The sequence below is a fragment of the Gossypium hirsutum genome, chromosome D05, assembly GCF_007990345.1.
Source record: "Gossypium hirsutum isolate 1008001.06 chromosome D05, Gossypium_hirsutum_v2.1, whole genome shotgun sequence".
In the NCBI taxonomy this organism is placed as follows: domain Eukaryota; kingdom Viridiplantae; phylum Streptophyta; class Magnoliopsida; order Malvales; family Malvaceae; genus Gossypium; species Gossypium hirsutum.
In genome coordinates, this window is record NC_053441.1 from 45,573,793 (window position 1) to 45,595,881 (window position 22,089).

Here is a 22,089-nt window from a genome sequence, read left to right on the forward strand (position 1 = left end):
GTCATTTAGATGACCTTGATGGTTGGAGTTGATATGGTCATTTGAAGTGGTCTTTTGAATAACCAAATTGGTATGTTTGAATGTAATTTTAGCATGTGGCCAATTATGGTATAACTTGGTATGGAATTAAACTATATATATATACGAATGAGTTATGGTTAATTATGTATAAGTTAGATATATGTATATTTGATATGCATAATAACTATATGATGGATGTTCAAATGGTAAATAAAAGTGTATATTATAAATGGTCTTTTGATGTTTGAATGTGGTGAATTGGTATAATTGTTATAGATGACATGTATGGCTTTTGGTGCTAGATGCAAAATGGCATGTTTGGTACTTTTAGTGTGAAATTTGATAGGTAAACAAAGTGGTAAGTTATGACATAAGTTTAGTTATAAGTTAGTCGAAATTTTGGCCAATTTATGTATATGTATATACATGTTTAATGATTGTGATTGAGGCGCTTTTTGGACACATTGGTTGTATGCTTATGTATCTTAATTGGATAGCTTGTTATCTCATGGTTTGGTACACTTTGGAGTGCTTGATTACATAGGGTAAATATGTTATCGGTGTGTGCATCAATGGGTGAGAAAAATGGCTTGGAAATGACCTATTTTTCGTCCACACGATCAGAGACACGGGCGTGTGTCTCAGCTGTGTGTGACACAAGGTTAGGCAACACGGTCGTGTGTCCCTATAGGTTTTTAAAGGTTGCATTTCGAGAGTTACACGGCTTGGCACACGGGTGTGTGTTTTGACCGTGTGACCTAAGTCAGAGAGTTACATGAGCATGGACATGGGCTGGGACATGGTCGTGTATCTCTATTTCGAATGGCCACACGGCCGTGTGACTCTTGCAGTTTGAAGATTTTCATATTTTTTTGAAAAATTCTAAATGTTTTCGAATTTAGTCCTGACTTGTTTTCAATGTGTTTTTAGGGCCTCGAGGGCTCGTATAAGGACGATATGCATGTTAGTTTTTGGTTTTGCTATGATTAGTGATATGAATTAAAATGTTTAAAATTTTTGTTTGTTTTGAATTCTAAACTCCAATAATGCTCCGTAACCCTATTTCAGTGGCGGATACGGGTTAGGGGTGTTACAATTCTTGCCGTTTAACAAGATTTTATTTTATTTTGTTTCCAAATTTGAATTGAATTAAATAAAATCTGTTTCAGGATTTCTTCCCACCGTTTAACAAGATTTTATTCGATATTATTTTGTTTCCAAACAAAGACGTAATAAAATAATTCTGTTTCAGGATTTATTCCCGCCATTTAACATATTTTAATTTGATTTAATGATATAATTTTTTTTTGGGATTTAATCCTGCTGTTTAACAAAATTATTATTATTTATTTCGTTTTAGAATTTTATTTTTCCTTTTAACAAATGAAAGGGAAATCTTTTTGTTTATGGTGGGCTTAATTGTGGCTTTAAATTGAATGAAAAGAATTTTATCAACGGTGAATCAAAAAGACAGTATGAGAATGCATGTCTAAAATTGGTTCTTTGAAATACTTGGTATTTAAGCGTGCCGAGAGCACCACCTCTCTTTTAGGGTTACCTACCTGGTGCATTATTTTATTGTATTTTTTATTAGACCGTATAAACTATTGTTTCGGGTTTTATTAGATTCCTTCAGTCTAACAAAAGTTGATAAGTTTTCTAATTCTAGTTTTGTTTCTTAACAGAAAAATGCAGACTCCCCCAAATTTAATCAATTCGCAATCTGAAGCTTTGGTTCAAATGCAATCTTCGATCCAAAACTCAATGTTGCCAGTGGTAGCTGCTGTAAGCTATAACGAGAAACCTGCAACATTCTCGAGACAGAATTTCAAGACTTGGCAATAGAAAATGATGTTTTATTTGACCATGTTAAACTTGACCATGTTAAAGAGGGCGAGGTAGATAAAGTTACCGCTTTCACTACTATTGAAGCTTGGAAACATTCTGATTTCCTATGCCGAAACTACATCCTGAATGGATTATCGGATGCACTGTACAAAGTGTATGGTGTTAAGAAAACAACTAAGGAATTATGGACATCATTTGACCATAACTACAAAGCCGAAAATGCTGGAACTAAAAAGTTCTTAGTTGCTAAATTCTTGAATTTTGTAATGGTTGATTCTAAATTAGTTGTAAATCAAGTGCAAGAACTTCAACTGATCATTCAAGGAATTCTTGCTGAAGGGATGATAATAAGTGAATCCTCCCAAGTGCCAGCCATTATTGAGAAGTTGCCTCTTGCTTGGAATGACTTCAAGAATTAGCTAAAGCACAAAAGAAAGGAAAAATGTCAGTGGAAGACCTAATTTTTAGACTTCGGATTGAAAAAGACAATAGAGGTACAAAAAAGAGGCTCAACAAAGCAGCAAATGACAATGTTTCTAGGGCAAACAGCGTAGAAGTCAAGAAAGACTTCAAGAAGGGAAAACAACCGCAAAATGGGTTTAAATTGGGACCAAAAGGTGGCGTTTCCAAGAAGCAAAAATTTCAAGGAAAATGCTTCAATTGTAACAAGATGGGGATCAAGTTATCTGACTATAGAATCCTAAAGAAAGTTAGAGCAAACAAGGCTAATACTGTGAAAGAAATTGCCAAGGAAGTGTCCGATATGGAATTATGCGCCTAACATACGCAAGAACTATGAATAAGAATGTTCTTTCTAAAGGGGGAATGTTTGTGGAATGGAATATGTATTGAACTAAATGCTATCTCTGTAAAAGAAAATTTTTGAATAAGAATGTTGTTTTTTTTCTATTTATATGATTAAGTCATTTAATTTATGGCATAGTAGGCTCAGACATGTTAATTATGATATTTTACGTACATAAATTAACTTAGAGAACATTCCTTCGTTTCACTATAATTTTAATTATAAATGTGGAACATGTGTTGAGGCAAAAATTAACAAAGGTAAAAAACACTTGATCTAATACATAGCAATGCTTGTAAAGCTTGTTTAAATGAGAGGAAGGAATAAATATTTATTACCTTCATTGCTATGTATATTTGCTTAAAAGTAAAGACGAAGAGAATTTATTCTCTATAAGTAAGAAGTTGAAAACCAACTTAATAAAAAGATCAAGTGATCGTGGTGGTGGATATATTGAATCATTTCTATAACACCACCATACTTTCCTCAAATAGAGTAACCGAGCAAAAAATCAGACTCTAAAGGAAAAAATAGAATATACTTTTGCAAGGACATCACGTCTACTAGTCAGCTAGTAAAGTAAATTTACTTTTGCAAGGGAAGGTTTAGGGTTGGATACCTGCCTATCCTATGCAACTATTGGTTGAATATTTTATCACCACATAGAGTCAATGTTTTTCGATAAAACTATCAATTTTCATTCATGTGGGGTATTGTTGGAAAAATTGCTTTTATGGGAACTTTGAGGCATATTCTCAATAGGTAAAGGTGGAGAGTTGAATCATAAAATTATGGTTTCACATTCTATTCCATGAGACCTTTACAACGGTATATCAAATGCTCAAAATGGTTGAGTGATGAATGAGAAATTGATGCTCAAAGTAAGCTACTTGGAAATATTGTTGAGGAAAAGTAAAAGACTTAGATCCCACATTGGTTAAATACCATGTGTGAGATGTGTTTATATATGTGAACTCTCTTAAAAGGTAATTAAATGACTAAGCTTGTAACCCTACCTCGCGCGCAGGAGGGTACAGGTCCAAACCCGACAGGGTTGGGGTGCACCCGTACAACGTGGGCAATGCGAAATGTCCTGACCGATCGGGCCCAAATGGGTCTATGGATATTTTTTTATAGTTATTTCCAAAATTTTCCACTATCCTAAATGCCTATAAAAGGCTATGTATTATGTAGGATTACACTAACTTTCTATTAATTCCTTATACCGAAATTCTGTTCATTTCAAAACTCTTCTTTTGCCTCTCCATATTTTTTCAATATTCCGGTGATAGAAAAAGGCAAAATTCGTTCGTTGATCTATGTAGAGGTGCTACTACTTTGATCATTGTTGTTGTTGTATCCTGAGAGACATTCGACTAACGTTTCTCCAAGTACCGTAGGAGCGGCCGAACCTATCTTAAGGAAGCTGTGTTTCATAGGCCTCAACGTTTCGTAAAATCCCTATTCTTCTTTATTTCAACTTTTCATTATGGTTTTTATTTGATTTTCATATTTGGTGAATTAATTATAAATCATTCTATTTATATTTTATTTCATATGTGTTTATTTGTAATTAATTATATATTCGCTAACATGTTTTTTGTCCAACAGTTATTTGAGTCCTTACCTATATTATTTTGTCTCAAATTTGACTTTTTATATATTAAGAGAAATGATTAGAGAAAAGTGAGCTTAATAATTAATTTTGGCGAGTTTTTGTGATTTGGATTTTCAATTGACACTACTTCAATATTTTAACCATATCTTAAACTACAAAACTCCGATTTGGACTCATAATATTTGTTTTCGAAGAGAATCAAAATATTTAACTAAACTTTTTTCATCAATCAAACCTAATAAACATTTGTAAGGTGCCCAAAATGGCCAAGAACTTCAGGACGTAGACATGCTAAAAACTAGAAAAACTCCAATTTAAGGACATTTTATCTTTTCTCTTTTATATGAATTTTCCCATATAATAAATACATGGTTTTAGGTTTAGAATTAGAGGAAGCCACATAGAGCCACACAACCACATACAACCACTTTAGTATTATTTTATTTTTGTATTTTCTTTCTTGAGCAGTGTTTAAATTACTCTTTTCTAATCATATAAATACATGGTTTTAAGTTTAAAATTCGTGACAGTTGAGTTAGTATTACGAATCAACTATGCATCAATTCAATTAAGAAATGACGATAATACCATATCTTTTACAAAATATAAACCATATTATTATTAGAATATTTTTAATTTTTACATTTTTATATAAAATATAAAAAATCCAAATATGACAATATTTATTCTTACAACAACTTATCATCTCCACCAAAACTTTCTTTAGTTTTTATTTAAATTTTTAATCTAATTTTCCACCCATTTCATAAATTTAAATAATAATAATAATAATAATAGTAATCATAGTAGTGATAGCAGTAGAAAATAGACAGGCAAACAAATACATGTTTTGTTAATAAAATATTTCCTAGTCGGTTGGATGGAATTTCTTCATAAGCTTTTTTGGTTTTTTATTTTATTAAACGTCTGCTAAGCCGTTCTTAATCCATTAATCTATATTTGAATAGGAACAAGGAGGCAAACCATAATGAAATTGATATCTAGCATTGCTTCATGAAATACCAATGACACACACACATATACATATTGATTTCATGGTCAAAATAAAATAATATATGTTATGGATCTGAGTGGTAAAATTATGGCATAGCTTGCTTTTTAATATTTATTGCTCAAAATATCAAGTTCGCATTTTGTTTTTTAGTAATTAAATGGAATAATTGTTGTAATAGGGCTCAGAACCTTCAACCCCCTTCTAGATAAAATACAAATAATTTTGTTCTTTCCATGTAATGGAAGCTTGATTTTATTATGAAGCACTAAATCTAGGAGAAATGGCATGCCTCAAAATGATAGGCAAAATTAGTACTTTCAATTAAAATAAGTCTCAATTTTGCATTGGGTTTTGCTTGAAAAGGATTGGTACCACATTCTAATTGCGAAATTTTAGATCTTGTGCACATGTATTTGTGTGTTTTTTACTATAAAATTATTGCAATCTTATCGTAAATATAGAATTTTCTTTATCTATAGTTATTCAATTGAGTAATAAGAAATTGAATGGTTTTTAAGTAATATTTGAGTTTTAAAAGGAAAAAATATCATTAACTGAGCTTTGTATCTTATTTAGGGTTTAATTTGAATCAGCTCCAAAGTTTAAGTTTAAGTTTAATTTTTAAAAATACTTATCAATAAAAATAAACCCAAATTTATTTATTTTGTATTCGTGTTATGGACTAATCTAATACCTTAGGTAAGGATAGAAAAGGAGAAAGTACAATATAAGTTACATAAATAAACTATGACTTTACTATTAACTAGAATTATCACCGATTTTTGTTTGGGATTTTCAATTTGTTGAGTATGACTCTTATTTCAGTCAAATTTGATAAATAATCTTCCAGTCAAACTTTGTTTATTTATTTTAATTAAACTCTAATTAGTCTAGATTATTTTATTATTATTTGACCTATGAATTTAGCTTATAAACAGGCTCTTTTGCAACCATAGAAAATACATCTATTAGAGATTAGAACTCATAACACTTCTACAGAATTTTGTATTTATGTTTTGAGGGTTCTTTATTTTTGGGTTTTTGGGGTTTAATTTTATCTCCATCTTTTGTACTCTTCGTTCTTTTGCCATTATAGTAAAATTATCTTTGCCTGTGGTTTTTTATCCTCTTTAGAGGGGTTTTTTCATGTTAAATTTGTGTTCAATTCCTCAATTTCTTCTACTATTTTTACTTATTCATTGCTTAATCGGGTCGATCCTCAACAAGTGGTATCAGAGCTAGTTTAATTTTTGTAGATCAGCCCATTCAAATATGGCAGCAACAAGGTTTGAAATCAAGAAGTTTGATGGTGTCACAAATTTTAATCTGTGGCACATTCGAATGATGACAATTCTAGTTCAACTTGGTCTGAAAAAGGTTGTTATCGGGAAAAAGCCCGAGAATCTAAATCAAACAGAATGGGAAGAGCTTGATGAAAAGATCTTGTTTGCAATCCAGATGTGCCTCGCGAATACGATATTGTAGGAGGTATTGATGGACAATACCTCATCCTCCTTGTGGAAAAGGTTAGAAACTCCTTATGTGACTAAGTTTCTGGCTAACCATTTAGTGTTGAAACAACGTCTATTTATGTTCCGCATGAATGAAGGTGAACTTCTTAGAGATCACATAAGTCAATTCATTACTCTTTTAAATGATTTAAAGAATGTCGAGGTTCAGATTAACAATGAAGATCAAGCTATGCTATTATTATGCTATTTACCCCCTTCATACAAGTCTTTTAGGGAGATCTTGATTTATGGTAGAGAAAATCTCTCATTTGAAGATGTGTAGGGCCATTTGTTGAGTAGAGACAAACTTGACAATGAGTTTGGTTCGGATAGCAAAGCAGATAGGCAAGCTTCCGTTTTGGTAGCATCAAAGAAGCAAGACAAAAGGTGTCACTATTGTAAAAAGTTAGGTCATGTCAAAGTAGATTGTTATTAATTGCGAAATAAAAGAGCTACTGAGAGTAATGAGGAAGATGTAGCTGGTGCTAATTTGGCCGATGAAAGCGGTGATAATTTCTTGTTGGTGTCAACGAGCAATAACTCCAAGCTTACGTTCGAGTGGATCCTAGACTTGAGATGTTCTTTCCACAAGCATCCCAATAGAGAATGGTTCTCCACATACAGTTTGGTTGAAGGTGGAGTTGTGTGTATAAGAAATGATTCATCCAGTAAGGTAATTGGTATTGGTACTGTTAAAATTAGGATGCACGATGGGACGATTAGGGCACATTCAGATGTTAGATATGTACCTGATTTACAAAAGAATCTCATCTCCTTTAGTATTTTAGACTTGAAAGGATGCAGAATCAACATCGATTCGAGCAGCATTAAAGTATCTTGTAGAGCTTTCGTTTTATTAAAAGGTAAAAGGACTAGCAGTCTTTATATTCTGGAGGGTTCTACAGTTACTGGTGAAATTGGACGGCCCTCGTCCGTTATGAAGTCGAAGTCAACTCGTTTGGAGTGGAGGCAACTTGGTCGTAGGAGAGAAAAATATATGAACCTTTCGTTGAAAAGAGGTTCTCTTTTGGATGCAAGTTTCAAAAAGTTAAGGCATTGTACTTGTGAAAATTAGACCCGAGAAGTTTTGATTTGGCAATGTACAAGTCAAAGGCTAGAAATCTTCCAGCTTCTAAGCACAGATTCGACTCAGTTCATTCCCCGCATATTTCAAGATAGGCTCGTGGCAGGCTTTGGCAAAGATGACATTGTGGAAATATGAATCAATGTGGAGATTTGTTAAGTATGACTCCTATTTCAGTCAAATTTGAGAAATAATCGTCCAATTAAACTCTGTTTATTTGTTTCAATCAAACTCTAATTAATCTAGATTATTTTATTATTATTTGACCTATGAATTTAGCCTATAAATAGGCTCTTTTGCAACCTTAGAAAATACACCTATTAGAGATTAGAACTCATAAAACTTTTAGAGAATTTTGTCTTTAGTTTTGAGTGTTCTTTGTTTTTGGGTTTTTGGGGTATAGTTTTATCTCCATCTTACGAACTTTATGTCTATAGCGTGTCACCTGTGTCCAAATGAAATATTTCAAGTCATGGGGTTCCATAGATCGGATAAAGGAATCATGGAGGATCGTATCCTGTATACCTGAAACAAAGGACCTGCGATTGTGAGAGATTTCAAGCACTTTGTTTTTCATACGCACATGCAATTGCTGCATGTGTCTTGAAACATATGGATTGCATAAAGCATGTTGATGAAGTGTAAAACTAAAATGAATATATAAGGTATGCAATTGCTCCATTTGAAATGCTATCGAATATTTAGTTGCGTCGCAAGCCAAAAGGTTAACTGAAATCTAGCTAGATACACAACAATATGGATATTCAATATAAGATAGACCAACAGAAGTTATTTAGTTTTTGTAGGAATCCAAGAAATGTAATAAATCATGTCCACATTTGGGGGAAACATTGAGGCGAGAATCAAATTAAAAAAAATTAATTAATTGAGTTATATTTATACATTTTTTTGATAAATATACAAAAAATAAACAATTTTTTTGATAAAATGTATAATCCGCACGCCTTGAAGTTTCTCTTGGTGAATGGTTTTATTGAAATGGAGAGTAAAAATGAAATGAAAAATGTTTGATATTTAATAAATAGAAAATTATTAAAAATAAAATTAAATATCCATTCCTCAAAGTTTTCAACTTTTTTAATTTGGGAATAATTGCTTTTTAAGACTTCCTTCAAATTTAATGTTTACAATCAGGTCATTTTCTACTTTATATGTTTATATCATTGTCTTTAATTTGGTTTTAATTTATTTACTTTATTGTATTGGAACTTTTACTGCTTCTCTTGTTTCATTTCATTTTCGAACAATAGATAGAACGACAATTTTGGTGCACTTAAAGTTTTTGAGTTGGCATGTTTAACTTTTTAATGACATAGCTTATGATTTAATCTTGTTGAGAAGCAAATGTGAAAGGAATTAGTGCTACAACATGTGTGATCGTACTCTGGTGTGCGTGCATTGAGGCTATGAATCAACACTATTATACTTAAATATCTAATGGTTTTACTACAAGTGTGACAGGTCAGCTGTAATATCTATACTGTTACAATGGAACATTCAAGTATTTCAAGGATCGAACCCAAGATATTGTCAAATTGGTAAATGTGTTTATCATTTTAATTAAAAGTTAATCAATTACTAATCTAATTGAGTCAGAAATAATTAGCACAAATTTAAAAAAAATGCTATAACAAAAAAAAAGAAAAGAAAAAGAAAGAACATAAATGAAATGAAATGAAATGAAAACCTAAGCTAAGAAATATGAAAAATAAAGAACAAAATGATCAACCAACAAAATCTATTTTCAAAAGCTTATAAAATAGTATTTATAGTCTATTAACATTTAACCTAACATTGACCATTATGCCCTTAAATGAAAAAAAACCTTAAGCTTTTTTGACACAAAATTGCCCCTATAGTTCTTCACCTGTCAAGAAATAGTGTCACGACACCCAAAACAGTAGGTAAATTATGTAGCTTTGTGATGTGATTCCGCACACCAAGGCTGAATCAATTCTTATCAAGGTGAACCAAGTTGATGTTGGGTAGCTCGGGAAATCGCATTATTTTGGGGCCTCAGTGTTGCGAAACCCACTCTTCGGTGTTACGACATCACTACAGTTAGCCTAAATTTCTCCACTTCAACACCGTCAAGGATATCACGACTTCGAGGGCTTAGTATCACTATGATGGTTTAGTGTCGCAACATCCATCCCTCAATATCACAACTCCCACGATCGTATGCTCCAGGTTGATTTTGTGTTGAAGTTTTGCGTCCTCAAGATGAAAGGTCTTGGTGTTGTGACTTCCATGGAATCGGTGCCATGACACCCATTATAAGTGATGTTTCCCTTGAAGTTAGACCATTATCTTCTCCCTACAATTACCCAATCACATTCTTAGGCTCCTCATGACACTATTTGGCCAATTGTCTCAAAAAAGCAAAATTAAGCAAAAATGTTTATTAAGGCTTGAAACTAAAAATCAACAAAAACATATAAAATATACTTAAATTTCTTGAGAATAAGCTCCTCGAGTGTATTTGAATGTCACACCCTAGTTTGACGAGCCCGACCGATTCGAAAGACTACGCTGACAAAGACCGCTTAAGTTGCGATACTTAAATTAGATAAGGCTAGTAATTTTGTGGCGAAGAACTTCGTCAATACTGCAGAATACCATTCTAAGTGATGGTGAGATCGTATTTAGGGCGAGGACCTTACTAGGCAGACTTTACCACTAATAAGATCACCACCTGTGCTTTGATCCCACGAGGCTATAGCAATGATGGCGCAAACATGATCAACTAACTGGACCTGCTCCAAAGTTGCCCAATCAATACATCAGCCTAAGCCGAGTGGCCCTAGTCGAAGAAGCTAATATAAGTCCTCCTGAGGACCCGATGAAAAGTGGAGGTATGAATGGCAAGCCTTGGTGAAATGGCTTGAGAAGGAGGTTGCGCCTGGACTCTTTTGCTTTTTCGAAACGAGGACGGTGACCTTAGATTTGCTTCTAGTGTTCGTCATAGTGTAATATGCAATGAAATAACCAAATATCAACATCACATGAAGTAAGTGGACAAAATCATGCAATAATCGAAGTCAAAATCGATAATGAAGATAATATAAATAATAATCCTAAAAGAATACCAAAAGAAATAGGTCGTAATATTAAAAATCATGAATAAATAGTACGAAAAATAATAATATGATTGGAAGAATCAAACGAAACTAATAAATTTCATAACAAGCATGGATAGTGTAAAAATAATAAAAATAAATAAGTACTGCAATAGATTGCACTAACTAAAAATAAAAGTAATAGTCATAGAAACAAGAAAACCAAATGTAACAAGAAAGAGAAGAGTAAAATAAGACCAAAGATAATAATAAAATAACTAAATATCATAAACAAAATAAAATAAAAATAAAGCATAAAAATAAAATAAATAACCATATGAATAAATTAATTAAATAAAATAATAATAATAATATAGGGAATGATCGATGGTGGTACGGTGGTGTACATTAGGGTGGTCGACAGGGGAAGAATGGACGGCGGGGAGATCGAGACGGTTGTTATCGGCGAAGGGGAAAGGGAGGTGGGTTGTGGTGCGAGGAGGTGGTCGATGGGTGTTGTGGTGTGGGATGTGGGGGATTGACGAGGTGAGGGAAGGAGTTGTGGCTAGGGAGGTGATGGGGAGGAAGGGGAGGGAAAACAATAAATGGATTTTGGAATAGAACTGGTGAAGGAAAGAGTCGGGGGTGTGGGGTGACGGAGTGGTGGCCGGAAAAGGCGAGGGAGGGGGAAGCAACGATTAAGGTGAAAAACAAAGAAGAAGACAAACTGAAACAAAGTTTTAGGGTTTTGAGGGTTAAAAGAGAGTGACACAGTCGTGTGAAGAGCCGTGCTGGGCCACATGGTCGCATCACATTCCCATGTGGACCTTCTTCAAGCCTTGTGCGATTTAAAACTATAAGCCCAGTCTTCACACAGCTTCAGACACACTTGTGTGTCTAGGCCGTGTGTGATTTCCTTCACTTCTCTCATGCCTGTGTGATAGGTCATGTCTCTCACACGGTCATGTGCCTTGCCACACCCGTGTGTCCAGGCCGTATGGACTATTTTAGGCCATGTAACCTTTAATTTTTTGAAAAATTAAGTCTCAAGATCCACACGCCCAAGGACACACCCGTGTGTCCAGGCCGTGTAGGTCATATGGCCATGTCACCAGGCCATGTAACTCATTGTTGAACCCCTTATTGTGCACACAGCCTGGGACACGCCCATGTGTCCAAGCCATGTGGCTCGAAAACATTTTTTTTAGTTTTAAAATTAATTAGTTTTAATGTGTCTCAGGCGGTGTGGACATTCAAAGTAAGGACACACGGCCATGTCCCAACCCCTACAGTTGAATTTTTCTAACTTTTTCCTAAATTTTTCAAATGTTCTCGATTTTATCCTAAATCATTTCTAAAGTGATTTTAAAGCCTCGAAGGCTTGAATAAGGGACGTATTTTATGTTTAATGATGAATTATATTATGATTATTGAAATGTTTGAAATGAATTATTTAGATTACTTTTTTTAGTAATGTTCTGAAACCCTATTTTAGTAGCGAATACGGATTAGAGGTGTTACATTTAGTGGTATCAAATAACATGAAATAAAATAAAAAATTACCAGAGTTAACAATTGGGTTGCCTCCCGAGAAGCACTTATTTAAAGTTTACGCTCGACTTACCTTATGCACGCGCGGTCACGGTGGTTCGCGGAGCTGAAGCTCCTCTTTCTCATTATCAATTCTATTAACAAAATAAGGTTTGAGTCGCGTACTATTTACCTTAAATGTGCCAAATTTAGAATGGGTTACCTCGACTGTACCATATGAAAAGATGTTTAGTACCATAAAAGGACTTGATCCATTTGCATCAAGCTCCAAATGAGAGATTCGTGGGTCCGTTTTATCTAGTAGTACCTTGTCCCCAACCAGAAATTTGTTCATCACGTTCATATGCTCATCATGGAGTCGCTTTGGCTCTTCATCGTGTATTCTCGGTTTCTCCTTGATATGTGTTTGCCATTCATCTAATTTATCAAGTTGTAGCATTCGTCGTTCATAAGTTGTTTTGTTTTTTTCTTCTTGATAGAAACATGGCTCCATTACATTTTTCGAGGGTTTTCCTACAAAGAATGTTGAGCCACATGGTCACTAACATTAACAGAAGATTTAAAATCATCACGATAATTAGATTTTCTAATAAAATCACGAGCTCAGAGAGTAATTGTTTCTCACCTACACGAAGTACTAATTCATCCGTACCAACATCAATTATAGTCCTAGTAGTTGCTAAAAAGGGTCATCCTAAAATTAAAGGTACCTCACTATCCTCATCCATGTCTAAAACAACAAAGTCAACAAAGAATATAAATTTATCTAATTTAACAAGCACATCCTCAATAATACTCCTAGGATATCTAATGGTTCAATCCACTAATTGAATATTCATCCTAGTTTGTTTGGGTTTCCCAAGACCTAATTGCTTAAACATTTTATAGGGCATGACATTAATACTAGCCCCTAAATCAGCCAAAGCATTATCAATATTTAAACTACCAATTAAACAAGGAATAGTAAAAATCCTTGGATCTTTCAGTTTGTTGGGTAGTTTATTTTGCAATATGGCCAAGCAAAGTGCATTTAGTTTCACAATCGACGAATCATCTAACTTCCTTTTGTTTACCAAAAGCTCCTTTAAAAATTTGACATAATTGCACATCTACGAAAGAGTTTCAACAAATGGTAAGTTAATATGTAATTTCTTTAAGAGCTTGAGAAATTCACCAAATTTTTCGTTTGTGTGGTCTCTTTTCGTCGTATTAGGATATGAAACTTGAGGTTTATATTCCTTAACAATCCGTTTTACCATAATTTCTTGCCTTGGTTCTGGTTTACCTCAACCTTATCGTTATTTACCATAATTTCCTGCCTTGGTTCTGGTTTAGATTCAACTAACCCTTCTTCATCTTACACAATAATTGCATAAAACTGCTCTCTTGGGTTAGTTTCGATATTGCTAGGCAAACTACCTTGTGGTCTTTCTGAGATTAACTTAGCAAGCTGGCCTATTTTGGTTCTCGAGTTCTTGAATCAATGCCTGTTGATTTTTAAGTGCTACCTTAGTGTTTTGAAAGTGGGTTTCTGACACTGAGATAAACTTCGTTAACATCTCCTCGAGGTTTGACTTTTTCTCTTGCTAGTAAGGTTGTTGTTGGAAGCCCGGAGGGGATTGTGCTCTTTGATTTCCTTGACCACCCCAATAGAAATTGGGATGGTTCTCCAACCTGCATTATAGTAATTACTATAAGGGTTATTTTGAGGCCTAGAATTGTTACCCATATAATTGATTTGTTTGTTCTTTATGCTAGGAACGAAGGGTAAACATTCTGGATTATTCATTCCTCCTCCATTTGTATCGCATTGCGTCACCAAATGTACCTATGTAGAAATATATAAACCATCAATTTTCTTATTAAAAAGGTCTACCTAATTTGATAACATGTGACTGCATCTAAGTTGAAAACACTAGCTGCTTTCATCAGCTTCGTCCTCATAACTTACCACTGATAATTATTCAGTGCCATCTCCTTAATAAATTCATAAGTCACTTCAGGTGTTTTATTATTCAGAGTTTCACCGACTGCTACATCGATTAACTGTATAGTTGAAGGGTTCAAACCGTTGTAGAAGGTTTGAACCTGTAACCATAAAGGTAACCCATGGCGAGGGCACCTTCTCAATAAATCTTTGTATCTCTCCCATGTATCATATAAAGTCTCTAAATCGATCTGCACAAAGGAAGATATATCATTCCTCAACTTGGTTGTCTTCGCAGGTGGGAAGTACTTCAAAAGGAACTTCTCGGTCATTTGAGCCCATGTAGTGATGGAACCTCGTGGTAAAGAGTTCAACCACTATTTTGCTTTGTTCCTCAACGAGAAAGGAAATAACCGTAAGCAAACGACATCGTCAGTGACGCCATTAATCTTGAAAGTATTGCAAATTTACAGAAAATTAGCCAAATGAGTATTTGGGTCTGCGTCTTGTAAACCATCGAACTGAACAAACTGTTGAATCATTTGATTAGTGTTCAAATTCAGTTCGAAATTATTTGTAGCAATGGTAGGTCTCATAATACTCTATATAGCCTGAGTTAGAGTGGGTTTGGTGTAATAGTACATAATACGAGGAACAAGATCTGGATCTACAACAACCACAGGAGGTAGCAGATTATTCTAACTATCACTCATCTTCTTAGTAATAACAATGTTCTTTTGTTCGTCTACTAAATTTTCTCGACTCTTCCTTGCTTCTCTATGGTTTCTACGAGTTGTACCTTCAATTTCAATATCAAATAACAATTGCCCCGATGGGTTTCTTCTAGTCATAAACTAGAAGAACTTGCCATAAGCTAATAAAAAAAACCTAGAATGTAAAATTAAACTAAAAAAAATTATAATAAAAATAAAAATGACTAAATTAATGAAAATCGAGTATTCCTAATATTTTAGTCCCTAGCAACAGTGCCAAAAACTTGATGGTTACTAAACTAACTATAAATATGACAAATGCAAGCGCACCTACCGAACAATAGTATAGTTATGGTGAGTAGAGAATATTGTATCCACGAGGACTAAAAGTCTTAGCAATTACTATTTTTTTATTATTTAGCTGACAATTTGGAGTGAAGTGTTTTAATCTAAATTTACTAAACTAATTTAACTAAGAACGTAATAGAGAAAGAATCAAGGAAATAATCGAATATTAAATAATGAGATAGACAATACCCAGGAAAGAATCCACCTAGACTTCACCTATTATTATGAATCTGAATTAAACGATCTACCCACTTGTAACTTGATTCGTAGAAATCCCTAAATTATGTTAATATCTCTTTCGAGAGTAAAAACAACTACCTCTAGGTTGATTAATTGAAATCTCTTTCTAATTAAAACCCTATCGTCACATTAATTTGATCTATGGATTCCCCTATTAGATTTGACTCTAATCTGGTAGATTTATGTCGTCCTATTTCTACGATTGCATGCAACTCCACTCAATTATGTTAGATCTACTCTTAAACAGGGACTTTTGCTCCACTGAAATAAGCACATTAAACATGAATTAATATCCTAGAAATATTAAAATAAGAAATTAGCATACATAATTGAGAACAAGAATCAATTATTTATCGCATAACAATAGAAATTAAATAAAAGGATTCATCATAGATTTCATCTTAGAAATTAAATAAAAGCATACATAATTGATTCTGATGGTGTTCTTCGAGTGTTTTCTTCGATCTTCTCTGATTTCTCCCTTATGTCTTCTTCTAATGGGTATTTATAGACTTTAGAATGCTTAGAAAGCCTAAAAATTGGGTTTTTCCACGTATTTGGGAAGTAGGATGCAAAATCGACACAGGCTGGCACACGGGCTTGTGTCCAGCCCGTGTGGCTCACACAGGCGTGTGCCCAACCCGTGTGGAAATGCCCAGGTCGTGTGGCTCCTAAAAATAGCTCTATTTGTCTAATTTTGGCTCATTTGTTGCTTAATTTGTATAATTAAGAATAAAATTAAGAATAAAATTAAAATATGTTACTTTTACACCTTATCAATGTGGCATACATAGAGAACAGTTGTATCTCGTGTCTGACATATGTGAGTCTCCAAAAGAAGGTAGTGTTCACCATGGGACTAAGCCTGTTTATAGAAGTATTCGCCAGCAGATACTTCGGAACAAGGAGTATTGTATCTGCTAGAAGTGGCGAACCATTTTGTCTATCTAAGTCTTACCCTAATAAAGTTTGTTAAACCCTATGGCGGGGTTATATTTCTTTGGAGCTTATTAAGTTCGTATGAACTTACTTAGTTTCTTTTCCTATTATTTCCAAGCCTTGTAGGTTGGACGTATCGAGTAGGGATTCAACCAGATTTGCGGCCTACTTGTAATGGTCTAAACTCAGGGTTATCAGAATAGTGGTTTCGTAACCACAAATCTGATTTAAAGATAAATTTATTTTAATATTTTTACATGAATATTGATATGATAGAAAAATCGTATGAAAATATCGATAGAAAAAAATTTACCAATTTAGTGGTTACTTTACAAAAAAAGAAATTATTGAAGAAAATTAGGTAAAAACAAGGTATCGAGACCTCGATCTCATAAAACTGAGTTGAAAATATTTTTATAAATATTTATGAAGTGTTAGTAGTATGGTATTAAAATTTCGTTAGAAAATTTTTACGTTTCTGTAGTTAATTAAGTGAAAAGGACTAAATTGAAAAGGGTGTAAAAGTTACTAGAAGAATTAAATAGCTCAATTGTTAAATGAGGAGGGATATAAATTTAAAATAATCCCAAAAGGAGATATTTTAGGCGGCATAAGCTGAGAAAAATCAGGAGAATTGGTGAAATAAGGGCAAAATGGGAAAATAACAAAATTTACTAGAATAAAAATGGGACCAAATTAGAATATCTAGAATTCTCTTCATATTTTCTTCATTATCATCAGCCAAAAACGTCCTAAGGGTTTATTCAAGCTGGTATTTCATAATTTTTGCACCAAGTGAGTTAATCCTTGCCTTTTTCTTGTAATTTTTGTGTTTCTAAGACTTTTCCAACTAGGTCCTATTACTAAATTCATTAGTCTTTTTTTTTAATTTCATGGATGAAATTGAAATTCACCATGGTTGAGTGCTGTAAGTTTATGATGAAATAGCATGAAATTGAAGCTTTAATTTGTTTATGAGATGATTTTATTAGGTAGTTTCAATAGAAATTGATTTGTAGGACCTAATTGTGAAAAAGTTTAGAATTAAAGTCTAGTGCTAAAATTCTGATTTCCAAAGGTTATAAAGTAGTTAAAAGTGATGGAATAAAGTGTTAATTGAGAAAAATCATCTCAATTGAGAGGTTAATTGAGCAAGGATGAAATTATCATTTACTGAAAGCTTAGGGGAAAAATGGTAATTAACATCTTGCACTAAAACAGTTTTGGACAGCAACAGTAGGCTAACTTTGAAAAACCTCCATAAATTTTGTAAATCGAATTAGAGAATGAAAAAATATGGAATTAAAGTTTCTTAAGTCTAGCCCTCATAGAAGAAACGGTGTAATCAATGGAATTATAAATAATGAGATATAATAAATTTTACGAGACAAGGTCAAAATGAATTCGAATTCCCCTATTTTGACTTTAGAAAATAATAAAAAATTGGATAAAAATAATTAGGGGCTTAAATTTATATGTTTAAAATTATTAATGATTCTATTTTCAATAGAAACAAATAGAAACATCATCCGAATCTTGTACTAGGAGAAAATAAATTTTTAGTGAAGAAGGGTCGAAAATGTCAGACAGCAGAACAGGGATGACTTTCAAGAATTAACTGTACTTATTGGCTAAACCATAAATTATGAAAATTTTATGGTAAGAAGATATGTGAGTCTAGTTTCAGAAAAATCAAGTGGATCTTAATTTGGAGTTCCGTAGCTCAAGATATAAATAATTTAGCGATTATGACTCAAGGAGACAGCTCTAAATGAACATAAATAATAATGGAATTATCGAGAATATTACATATGAACATTAAATGTGTTAAATTAATAATTAAATTTATTTATTTAAATCCAGAAAATTCAAATACGAAGTTAGATCGAGGAAAAGAAAAAGTTTGGGATTAGTAGATTTTTGTATACGAACAAGTATCGAGGTAAGTTCGTGTAACTTGAATTATATTCTTAAATGCTTGAAATATATTTTTATTGATGTGAATATGATTTGGATGTTTATTGTATGATAATTGATGAAGTATTGATATTCCTGATGAAAAGGGAAAATAAATCTCGGTTGAATGAAAGGAAAATTCGATGGATTTCTGAAAAGGAATTGACGGTAAAAAGGATCTAGCCCGAATGGGTGATCCTATCCTGATATAGCCCTCCCGAAGAATATGTGGAAAATGGATTTAGCCTGGACGGGTAATCCGACTTAGGGTCTAAATTTAGCCTAGATTGGTAATTCAGATCCAAGCTCATTAGAGTAATTGTCATTGTAGGGGATTTAGCCTGGACTGTTAATCCCGCTGTAAGGATGAGGTTCGTGGGAGTGTGCTCTCTGAAATGGAAATGTGCACACATGAATATGAATTGACGGACCTGGATTTGTACACTATAGTGTACCCCTGAAAATCCATCAAAATTCTAAGAAATTCAACGGGATAAATATGGAAAAAGAACAAGGGAATGGAAATCATGGTATTGGTGAGCTCATCAATCATGGTATATATTATTGATACATGGAAATTATTGGACTAACTTGAATGTTGAGTTTGTTCATGTTAGGGGAATAATGCATTGAATGGATGTATGAATGTTTATTGCATTGTATTGAAAATATTAGGTAAGTATAATTCTTGTTACGTGAGCTTACTAAGTACAAAGTGCTTACCCTATTTCCTTTTCCCCTATTTTGTAGTGTTAAGAGCTTAAAGGTTGGATTCGGTCGGAGACGTATCACACTATCAACATCAAGATTTCAGTATATAAAGAAACTTTATTTTGGAAATCAATGGCATGTATAAGCTAATAAAGTAAATTTTAATGTGAAATGAATGTAAGGTTAGCCATAGGTATGGCTAACAAATCTTGGTTTTGGTATGTGATGAGGTTATCTTATGGATATGTTTGAATCTATCTTGAAAATATGTTGAAATGGATTGGTTGGTTTGGATTGGTCTCGGTTTAAAATTGCAGGGAATGTTAGATATTTATAAATGGGTTATATTGAGTTCATAAAAAAACTTTAGTATTTTGCGAAAAATTTCTTATGGTTTCAATTTAATCTTGGTTTGGTCCCGATGTATGTTTTGGGCTTCGGAGGCCCATCTAAGGGACGTCATGATATGTTTCGGTAAATGAATAGTATTTAATTCGTAATAACGGGAAATTAATTCGGTAAAATCCGGTAATGCCTCGTACCCTATTCTGGCGACGAATACGGGTAGGGGGTATTACATTTGTTGGTATTAGAGCTACGGTTTAGTCAGTTCCCGGATCGACGCAGCAAATACAGGATTAGCTATACATGCCATTTAAATTATTATTGATAGTGTGATATCTCCTGACCATTTGAAATGTGATTTTCTTATAGTAAATGCCAGCCGACCGAGCTCAACCCGAGGAAGCCGGGAAATTAATTCGGTAAAATTTAGTAATGCCTCATACCCTATTCCGGCGACGAATATGGGTATAGGGTATTACACTATTTGTGAGCTATATCTTGTCTTAATGTAACATGTAATTGGTAGGGTATTAGGATGTTTATTAGTTGTCGCCAGTTGGAACTTAACAACCTGTATTCAAAAACATTATTTTGTAGTTTTGAATTGTTATGTGCTGCCTTGTTGGGCTTTATGCCATATTGTTTTCCTGTGTTGTCAGACTTTGGAAATGAACTTTAAACTACTACTTGAGTGACAACTCATTTGCGTTTTTATTCAAACTTGTGAATGTTTATAAAGTTTTTGTCAAATGTAGTGAACTCATATCCCAACTATAAATGGTGTAGTACTATTTTAAATCACTTTCAACTTATCATATGTTTTTCAAAATATCGAGACATCTCTCTAGTAAGAAGAGTATCCGCCTAGCTAATATGTTTGGTTTTCAACTGGTATTGTCAGTTCAATGGTTTTAACTTGTGGCACTCCATACCCGGGTCCGACATTCGGGTCGAGCGTGTGGTGTTACAACCAATGAAAGGATACACCATTTCTTGGGCTATTAATTCCACTATTGTGAATGATGCTACATCCGATAGAAGTCATACACCTAATGCACCAACTTTTCGATTTCTTATCTATTTGAACTCAAGCTTTTACTTACATCAAAGTATATGAGTCACGTATACATAGTCCATTATCCACTCAGGATTAAGGTATGTCACACTATTAATGTTACAAGTGAATAAATCTATAAACGAATCCAAAATCTATTCTACTTGGGTCTTGCCCGTTCTTTCATCCAATCAGTCACATCTTTGTCTCTATCTTCTGGGAGTCATCCACTCCGATGCCCAAGATAAAGCATCTCCCCAATTGGACTTGATAGACAACATATTAGCCTTTCAATCGGTTTTCTCATTTCTAATCAAACTAATGACATGTTTAGGTTTATCTACTAATTCAAGTTGTCTTTTTGTATTAAGATCTAACCACGTAATATCACTTAGTATTAGTTAAACATTAGATAACCAGTGAGTTAATATTTGCTTCAATTTTGTTTTGCGTGCAAAAATCATTGAAGACAATATACAAAAAATATTAATGCAACTCATAGATAATTTTATTAAACTAATTTGTTCGTAAAAGTTACAACTATACAAATGAATATACTACACTTAAGGCACCTAGATCCAACATCACCACCACAGCAGCCCACTTCGACAATGAGTGGTGGTACATGTTCAAGACCAAAGGAGAAAAGGATCATCATCCGTGACCCATCCAATGTTCCACGAGCTTCAAATAGAGCACAATTTACTTCAGGAAAAAGGAAAAAGAATATGATCATTTTTGACGAGGAAGGCGATGATAGTACGGAAGAGTTTGACAAAGATTATTTTGATGATCTTTGAGGAGTTTTTATTATCTTGAAACTTTAACAATTTTAATTTTACTTTTAAAATAGTATTACTTGGATAGAACTCTAAGCATAAAATATAAAAAATTTATGATAATTATAATTTAATTCATAATTATTAGTTAAAATTTGACGTAAAAAAAAGTTCAACTAATTTTTTTTAAATCGTGCTAGTTTTATTGATGTAAAATAGAATTTTTTATTGAATAGAACTCTAATCATCTTAATTATTAGGGATTAACTTCAAAATTATACATAAACTTTGATTCATTGTGTAATTTGATACATGAACTTTAATTAGTGCAATCATACACATGAAACTTTGATTGTAGTTCAAATGTATACATGAAACTTTAATTTTTATTCAATCATACATATTGAAAGATATAAATACATTAGTTTATTTTTATATTAGATAAATATAATTATTTGTGTAAGCAATATATAAATATAAAATGATATTATATCAATAATTTTGTTAATAATTTACAAGAATTAGATCAAATCAAATTTTCATT

At 33.1% G+C, this 22,089-nt stretch overlaps 1 non-coding gene across 1 annotated transcript; it reads left to right on the top strand.

Moving 5' to 3' along the window:
- Window positions 1–14,637: 14,637 nt before the first annotated feature.
- Window positions 14,638–14,744, top strand: LOC121218095 (small nucleolar RNA R71). The gene has a single exon (XR_005914358.1). It is a non-coding gene; the product is annotated as a small nucleolar RNA R71 (small nucleolar RNA).
- Window positions 14,745–22,089: the final 7,345 nt, after the last annotated feature.